Source organism: Gymnoscopelus braueri (assembly GCF_963280865.1).
Source record: "Gymnoscopelus braueri genome assembly, chromosome: 4".
NCBI classification, from domain to species: domain Eukaryota; kingdom Metazoa; phylum Chordata; class Actinopteri; order Myctophiformes; family Myctophidae; genus Gymnoscopelus; species Gymnoscopelus braueri.
In genome coordinates, this window is record NC_137605.1 from 25,494,468 (window position 1) to 25,502,106 (window position 7,639).

At 40.2% G+C, this 7,639-nt stretch overlaps 1 long non-coding RNA gene across 1 annotated transcript; it reads right to left on the minus strand.

Annotated features, from left to right (window-relative positions):
* Positions 1-2,674: 2,674 nt before the first annotated feature.
* LOC308084260 lies at positions 2,675-7,138 on the minus strand. Its single transcript, XR_013933068.1, has 5 exons — positions 7,034-7,138; positions 6,289-6,417; positions 5,728-5,810; positions 4,974-5,170; positions 2,675-3,135 (listed from the first exon to the last, which is right to left on the minus strand). It is a non-coding gene; the product is annotated as an uncharacterized lncRNA (long non-coding RNA).
* Positions 7,139-7,639: the final 501 nt, after the last annotated feature.

The following is a 7,639-nucleotide window of genomic DNA, read 5'->3' on the forward strand; positions in this document are numbered from 1 at the left end:
TGAATAGCCAAAGTATAAAAGGTTAAAATTATTGTGATGCTATATTCACACATTTTGCTGGGGACCCCCTGGAACCCCCTCAAGGACCCCTGGGGGTCCCGGGACCCCACTTTGAGAACCAATGACATAGGGGACAGTAGGGAGGTAAGGCAAGGAATCTTCCACCAACCATGTTAATTATTGTTGCAGTCTGACTTTTGACTCAGCCTAGTGTTGATTTCACATGTGAACGAGCTCCTTAAAGGTACCGCTATCACTGCAAGTTAAGTGTTTGATTGATTGAATACTTTATTAACAGTTTGCAAAGACAAGCACAGGAAAGTACAGTTCAATACAAGGTCTGTTAAGAGGCTTGTTTCCATTGGGGTCCTTTGTACTAAATTCATCGAAACATTTAATGACATACACTACTACTGTGCAAAAACATCATATAAGGTAGAAATCGAAAATCAAAATCTGTACAGTAAACATCAGTTTGATGTGAGAATGTTCAATGAGGCAACCAGACAGGGGAAATCCTGCCTCGGACGTTTCTGACAGGGTTGGCCCCGCTGCACATGATGGCCAACCATGGTCAAGGAAGGGAAACATACCAGAGGCCTGAGCTCAGCCCAAATCCAGCAGTCTTATGTCAGCAGTGTTATTTTTACAGGGTCGTATTAGAAAACCAAGAGGCTATCCATCTGGCCCACAAGGGCATTCCTCTTATCACTGACCCTTGAAGAGCCCACAACCTCTTGTCCTTCCCCGGTCTTGCGTCAGCTTGTTACAAGCCTCCTATTTCCAAAGTAGTATTTACCCCCACTGTGGCTCACCATGGCGTTTCACTTGTAATGATGAATACTCACATGAATTAAACAGCGAGGAGCCCCGTAAGTCAGAACGCAGACACATTCAACCTGTAAATCCTGACTGCCGTCTGTGTTTGCCCTGTTAAACACATGTTTGCGGGTGAGCGGCTGAAGTCGGGCCTCGGGGCCGGAGCCCTCGCTGGGATCGGGGTCATTTAGGCATCATCAGACTGACAAACATGTTTGTGACATAATGTGGAAACAGTGATCCCATTCACGGGGTTCTCATCTCTCCCGCAGAACATTCTGCATGCCGGGCAAATCTCACACATATAAAACACATTCTTTGCGGACGGTGGGGAGGTGGGGATAGTGAGGGGAAAATGGCTGTTTAGTGGAATATCACTCTTCCTCCTCTTGGCTTCATTTCCACATCCACAAAGAGTTTGGAGTCTGGGTGAGATTAGGGGACTGGTGCCACTGCGGCTTTGTCTTTGTCTCTCCTTTGGAATATCGTGTCAGGAAGTGGAGAGAGCGGCGTTCCCCAAGGGAGCGTGGTGGTGACCTCGCCAGCATATCCCCCCATCCCCGCAAAAAAGCACGCTGTTGTCATGCAACCACTTCAGTGAGAGGAACTTGTGAAGATTTGTGTCCACAAAATGAGATATTATCCACCATTTGGAAAAAGTGACGTCAGCTCTGATACAACAGCCTGCTGGCATTAAAGCCAAGCTCATTGTGGAGACATTTAGGTTAGTTCTTTGCAACGTGTAATGGTAGATCTAGTCCATATTTCTTTTTAGTATATGCTGAGCTTTTCATTTTCAGGTGACAATTTTGATGTGAATGAAATCTTGCCCTGTTTTTTTCCTCACTGTTTATTAATTAAATGTTTTTACTTCTTAGGTCCATTAGAAACATTCTGTCTGGGCTCGAATTAAGACAGAACCAACAATCCCAGGCAGGGACATGCAGTACAAGTGACTTGCAAAAACACAAACTTAGCACCCATTGCTGTTAACAAGGCTCCCCTGGCAAATGCAAGCAGTCATTATGATGACCAAAGTAATGTTGTGTTTCAAAACCTTCGTCTATGCATAGCCTACTGATGAACTCAATGTGATGAGCCTCACTTGTTGTGGCTCTCTCAGCCGTGGTGGGCCTGGCTTTCTGGTCTGGGTATTATGCAATAAAATAAGGAAGGACAATATCAGTTACTTGATCCATGGAAGCACCAATTTGCATAATTATTTGCTCAATTTTATCTTTAGCTGTCGTAAGTATACCCTAGACTCTACCCTGCTGAAAAAACCAGCTTAGACCAGCCTAAGCTGGACCAGCTGGTTTTAGCTGGTCTTGGTGGTTGACCACCTTAAGGTGTGTTTTGGACGTCCAAAACACACCTTAAGCTGGTCTTGGTGGTTGACCAGCTTAAGGTGGTAGGTTTTGCTGGTTTAAACTGGTAGCTGGTTTAAGCTGGTAGCTGGTATTTTTGATGGTTTAGCTGGTTTAAGCTGGTAGCTGGTTTAAGCTGGTAGCTGGTATTTATGATGGTTTAGCTGGTTTAAGCTGGTAGCTGGTTTAAGCTGGTTTAAGCTGCTATCTGGTATTTATGTGTATTCAAGTGTATTCTGATATGCAGTGACCAACTTTGCTGGAGAGGATGCATGATCATGGTGAATTTCAGCCAGGTGCCCACAGCACGTGGTATATTTTAAAAACAGTAGCCTATATAAAAGTGAGCAAAATCCACAAAGGAATAAATAATCATGAATCAATTTAATAAATAACAATAATTTATTAAACTCTTATAAAAAACCTAAAAAACATTCAAATAACAAATAATTATGTAAATAAACAAATACATTCATAAACTTCAACCTGAGGAACACACACACACACACACACACACACACACACACACACCACACGCACGCACACACACACACACACACACACACACACACACACACACACACACACACACACACACACACACACACACACAGTGTTCAAATGACTGGAAAAGAGTGAGAGAATATGAAAAATCTGACAGATCTGTCTTGATCACATGACTATGGAGATATTGTATACCGATTTGTGTGATGTTTGGAAAACATCTGCAAGAGTTGTAGCCAAAAATGTTTTTGCAAAAATCGGCCTGCTGGTGGCGCTATAACGCATTACCCCCATATCACCCCCCCCATACACAGACACACAATTTCTTGTCCTTTCTATTGATGTCCTGGATTTTTTTCTGAAATGTATCTCCCCATGGCCTTCTTCCTCTTTGTGAGATCTTCCCCATTAATGATCTGCCCCTCCAGCCACCAATGGAAACAGTCTGAAAGAAAACAAACAAGAACCCCCACCAATAAAACAAATATAATTAGCTTAGACATGCATGGGGTGAGTTGTATGAATTGTGATGTTTTGAGAATAACTTAAAGGGTCTACACCATGAAAATCAATTTTTTCTTGTTTTTTTGTATTTTTTGGGGTCCCCAGTGTCTCTTGTACCCCAAAAAATGTTTTTTTTTTAAATTCAGTCATTCCTTCTCATTTCGTGGATTTCCAGAATGGGCGTGTCTGAACAGGCGATCTCAGAATGGAAATGTTTCTGATGTCACAAACATTAATGATGGCAAACCCAATGTTAAATGAAAAGTGCCCGAATCGCTCCGAAACTTTTTCTACCCCCCCTAAGTGGGGGTCTACGAACAAATACTTCGGGCTCGGATTTTGGAAACAGGCACCTCAAACACTTGGTGGAATTGTTCAAAAATGTTCAAAGTGTTTTTTTTTCGATTTTGTATTTTTCTTAGATGCTTCTTTTTATGCAGAATTTTTCCATTTTTTTTTTTTTTTTTTTATATATTTTTTTTATTTATTTTTTTATTAACAGACAGAATTGCTCAGTAGCCCCCCCCCTGCCCAAGAGGACGTTTTGGTATTGCAGCTGAAAGTGCTGTATAAGCCAGAGACAATTGACTTGGGATGAGTATATCTGAGTGATGATTTAGGCTCAGAGGGACATACACCATATGATATTAAATATCAAATATTTTTTTTTAATTCATGGTGTAGATCCTTTAATGTAACTTAAACTTCACCCATTTTCAACCTTATCTTCATATAACTGGTCCTCGCTAATGTTCATTATACAATGGCAATATTTCTGTCTACTCGTTCAGAAACCTGCCTACCAGTGACATCACCAATGGAAATTCCAAGCTAATAGAAACTACAGTTTGTCTCTGCCTGGAAAGTTTGCATGCCAGAAGTAGAAGCCATTGTTCTTGCATTAATAATTAACAAATAAAAAAGTTAAAAATGTTGTTCAAAATGACCAAACCTGCCTACCGATGATGTCAAAGGTAGGCAGGTTTCTAAACTGTCCACGAACCATCAATGAAACACAGAGTGAGTAGACATAAATGGTGCCATCTTAAAATGTGTATTAGTGAGGACCACTTATATGAAGATGAATTGAAAATGGGGTGAAGTGGTTTTTTAAACCCCTGTTTCAGTTATGGAAAATGCATTTGAATGGAAAAGGTGGGTGGGCAGTGGGCAGGCAATAAGCCAGATGGCTACAATGGACAACAACAATTGGGGGGAAAAAGCTACCCCTGCCACACATGCATGTAGGGCTGCCACTATCAATTATTCTACACGATTATTCTATTGATAACTTTTTTGATCTACAAGCTCACAACGCGTCCAACAAGTTGCAAGCTTGTAGATCGGCATTTTTTTCAGCCCTAAAATCGATTATTTTATTACAATAGAGTATTTTCTTTTATGATTGATTAATAAGCTTAATAAGGCTTGCATAATAAACTAATAAGACTTGCATAATAAACTAATAATAGGCTTCTGTGCATGACTGTAGTTCTCTTTTTCAGAAGGTGACATTCCCTTTTCCCGTTCAGTTTTTCATAGCTTCAGTTGATTGGCTCGGCAGCAGATATACATTGGAAACACCCAACATCTCTATATGTGTTTCTGGTTGAAATTGATGCCACTGAGACAACCAAATGAAGGTATGAACAGTAACGCTAACAGGAATTCCACCTTCTGGAAAAGAGAACTACAGTCATGCACAGAGCCAAAACAGATTGAATTATGAGATCAAGTCATAATGAAAACCCCCCCACCCCCACCCCTCAGTAAACATACCTCTGAGTCCTAGGGTCAGGAGGGTTTGACCTCGCCCTTGCTAGTGGGGCATTCTTTGTTTGTAAGGCTCATGGTCTTCAGGTTCTTGTTCCCCAAATGGCAACAGCAAGCTCCTTCATGAACAGGGAGTCCTTGGTGTTTGCTGCCACCATCTTCCAGATCTCCTTTTGGAGCCACACACCAGAGCCAATGTGGACCTGAAACAGAAGAAAACAAGACATGTTTTAGAAATTAAAACACATTTTACCATGACATTTCCCAGACTTTCATTTTGGACAAAAGCAGGCACACTTCAAACAGAGTTTACTGTAAAGAAATGACATTTTCATGTCAAGGACCCCCAAATGTTGACCCCATTTGTAAAAGAGTTGGTGCCATGGACCTCCAATAGAGAAGATGTTAATTGTTGGATTAGATTTAGTACAGAATTCTACAACTGTCTATACTGTAGGTGGGGAGAGTTAAATTAATTATTATACAGTACATTGTCATTGGATTACATTCTAGCTGGTAATAACCCTTTATGCCTGGCATCCCTATTTTGTGCATGCCATAGGCAAAACTGTTCAAAAATAGTTCAGAAATAGCTAAACATAGCTGATCTACAAGCTCACGATGCATCATGACACGTTGCCTATTTTTGAAATAGTGCTTTTGTGCTTAACTGTTTCTTATTTAGCTGGGGACACTGTGGAACCCCCTGGGGACCCTATTTTTAAGAACCACTGTCCTACACAGTATGTTTCTTCAATACCTCGTCACCGTTGGTGTCAAACATCCCAGGTGTCGATGCCAAATCGTCTGACTCAGGGGAAGAGGAAACGGAGGGAGTTGCAACTGAAAATGTAGAGAATCATATTTAAGCTCCTTTTGGCAGTATCACAGTACTTATATTGTACACATTGTCACCATTTTCCATAGAACAGTATCACTGTCTAAACACACCTATGCTGTCACTGGTTTGCTTATCTGCAGCAGGGACGTCAGGCTTTGCTGCAGAGCTATATTGGGGCCCTTCCTCCAGTTTCTGTTTTGCAATCTCTAATTTGTTGCATCTTAAAGCATGAACAGGGTACGGAAAAATAAAAAATAAAAACTGAATTGATGTATGCCTTAGTAGGATACCAGTTTAATAATGAACCTAGCATCTGTCCACTCCATATAACATGCTTTCTATATAATGTTTTTTTTTTAACATTTGTGGTCAAGATCTAAGTAAAAAAGAACATGAGAACAAATAACCAACATATAGATATATACAAAAAGAGAAGAGCAAACTCATGCAAATGTTTCGTTAAAATTTGTCATTGCTTACTTAGTTTTAAGATGCTGTAGGTCCAGGTCCAACTCTTTGGCCTTCTTCTGGGTACGACTGTACTTGACATTTCGTCGTGGATAGCTTGGGGTACAACAGCATCTCCACCGTATTCAGACGAGTCAGAGTCTAAAGGTAGTGCAAGTGATATATTTTGGATAAAACAAGATGTTTTTTTGTTAGAAAGTTTAAGTGGAATAAAATGTAATTTTATGCAATCTGTATCGTAGAGTATATTAATACAATATAACTTATACAATCTGTATGTTAGAGTATGTTAATACAAATAATACTATATAACTTATACAATTGGGGTGGTTGTATTTCGTCTCCCTGCTCTCACCTAGACACAGACAGGATCTGACATGAATTTTTATCTCATGGTCAAGATTCAATGTATCACCTGAGCAAGCAGGCAGGCTCTATTAGCTCAATGGTAAAAGGTTACAGCACTTGAAGAAGAGGAAAGTTACATAGTGCAGCTTTAACCCATTAAGACCTGAGGCCGATTCTAAAAATGTTCTCTAAATCCTAAAAGTTTTTTTGAACATAAAAGGAAAAAGATTTGAGGTACAAACTTATTTGTAACTTATTTATCCTGTATCCTGTATGAGTTCTGATTGGTTAAATTTGGTATTCCTGGACATGCATTTTCGGCTTACTAAATAGGTGGAGAGTCTGGGAGACCCCTGTTACTGAACAAGTAATGATTACTTTAATATTTAACAAAACAATATCACTTTACCTTCAAACTGTTTTCTTCTCTTTGTGGGAGGGGGGTGGCAAAACACATAATGGTTCTCTCTTCCTGGGTTCTTTTTTCTCTCTCTCTCACACACACACACACACACACACACACACACACACACACACACACACACACACACACACACACACACACACACACACACACACACACACACACAGATAAGCGAATCATTAATGTTCAGAGTTCACGGGATAGGCTATTAAAACACTCTGTAGCTTCATCACTGAAAGCGTGTGTCCACACACACACACACACACACACACACACACACACACACACACACACACACACACACACACAGTAGCCTATATCATAAATTATATTGTATATCCCACTATCATTTCTTGTAATTATTGTCATAATCCCTTTATCAAGACAAATTAAATAACTAAACAATGTGTCCTGACCATAGAGTTGGGTCATGATGACTTGTGATTGACTTCAAAAACATCCAGACATGCAGCCTACGCACTTCAATACAGTAATAGTAGGCTAAAAAGCCTACATAAATAGTATTTCTGTGACTCAACACTCACCTAAAATGTCCGCCGCTTCTTCTTCTTTCTTTTATCTTCTCTGAAG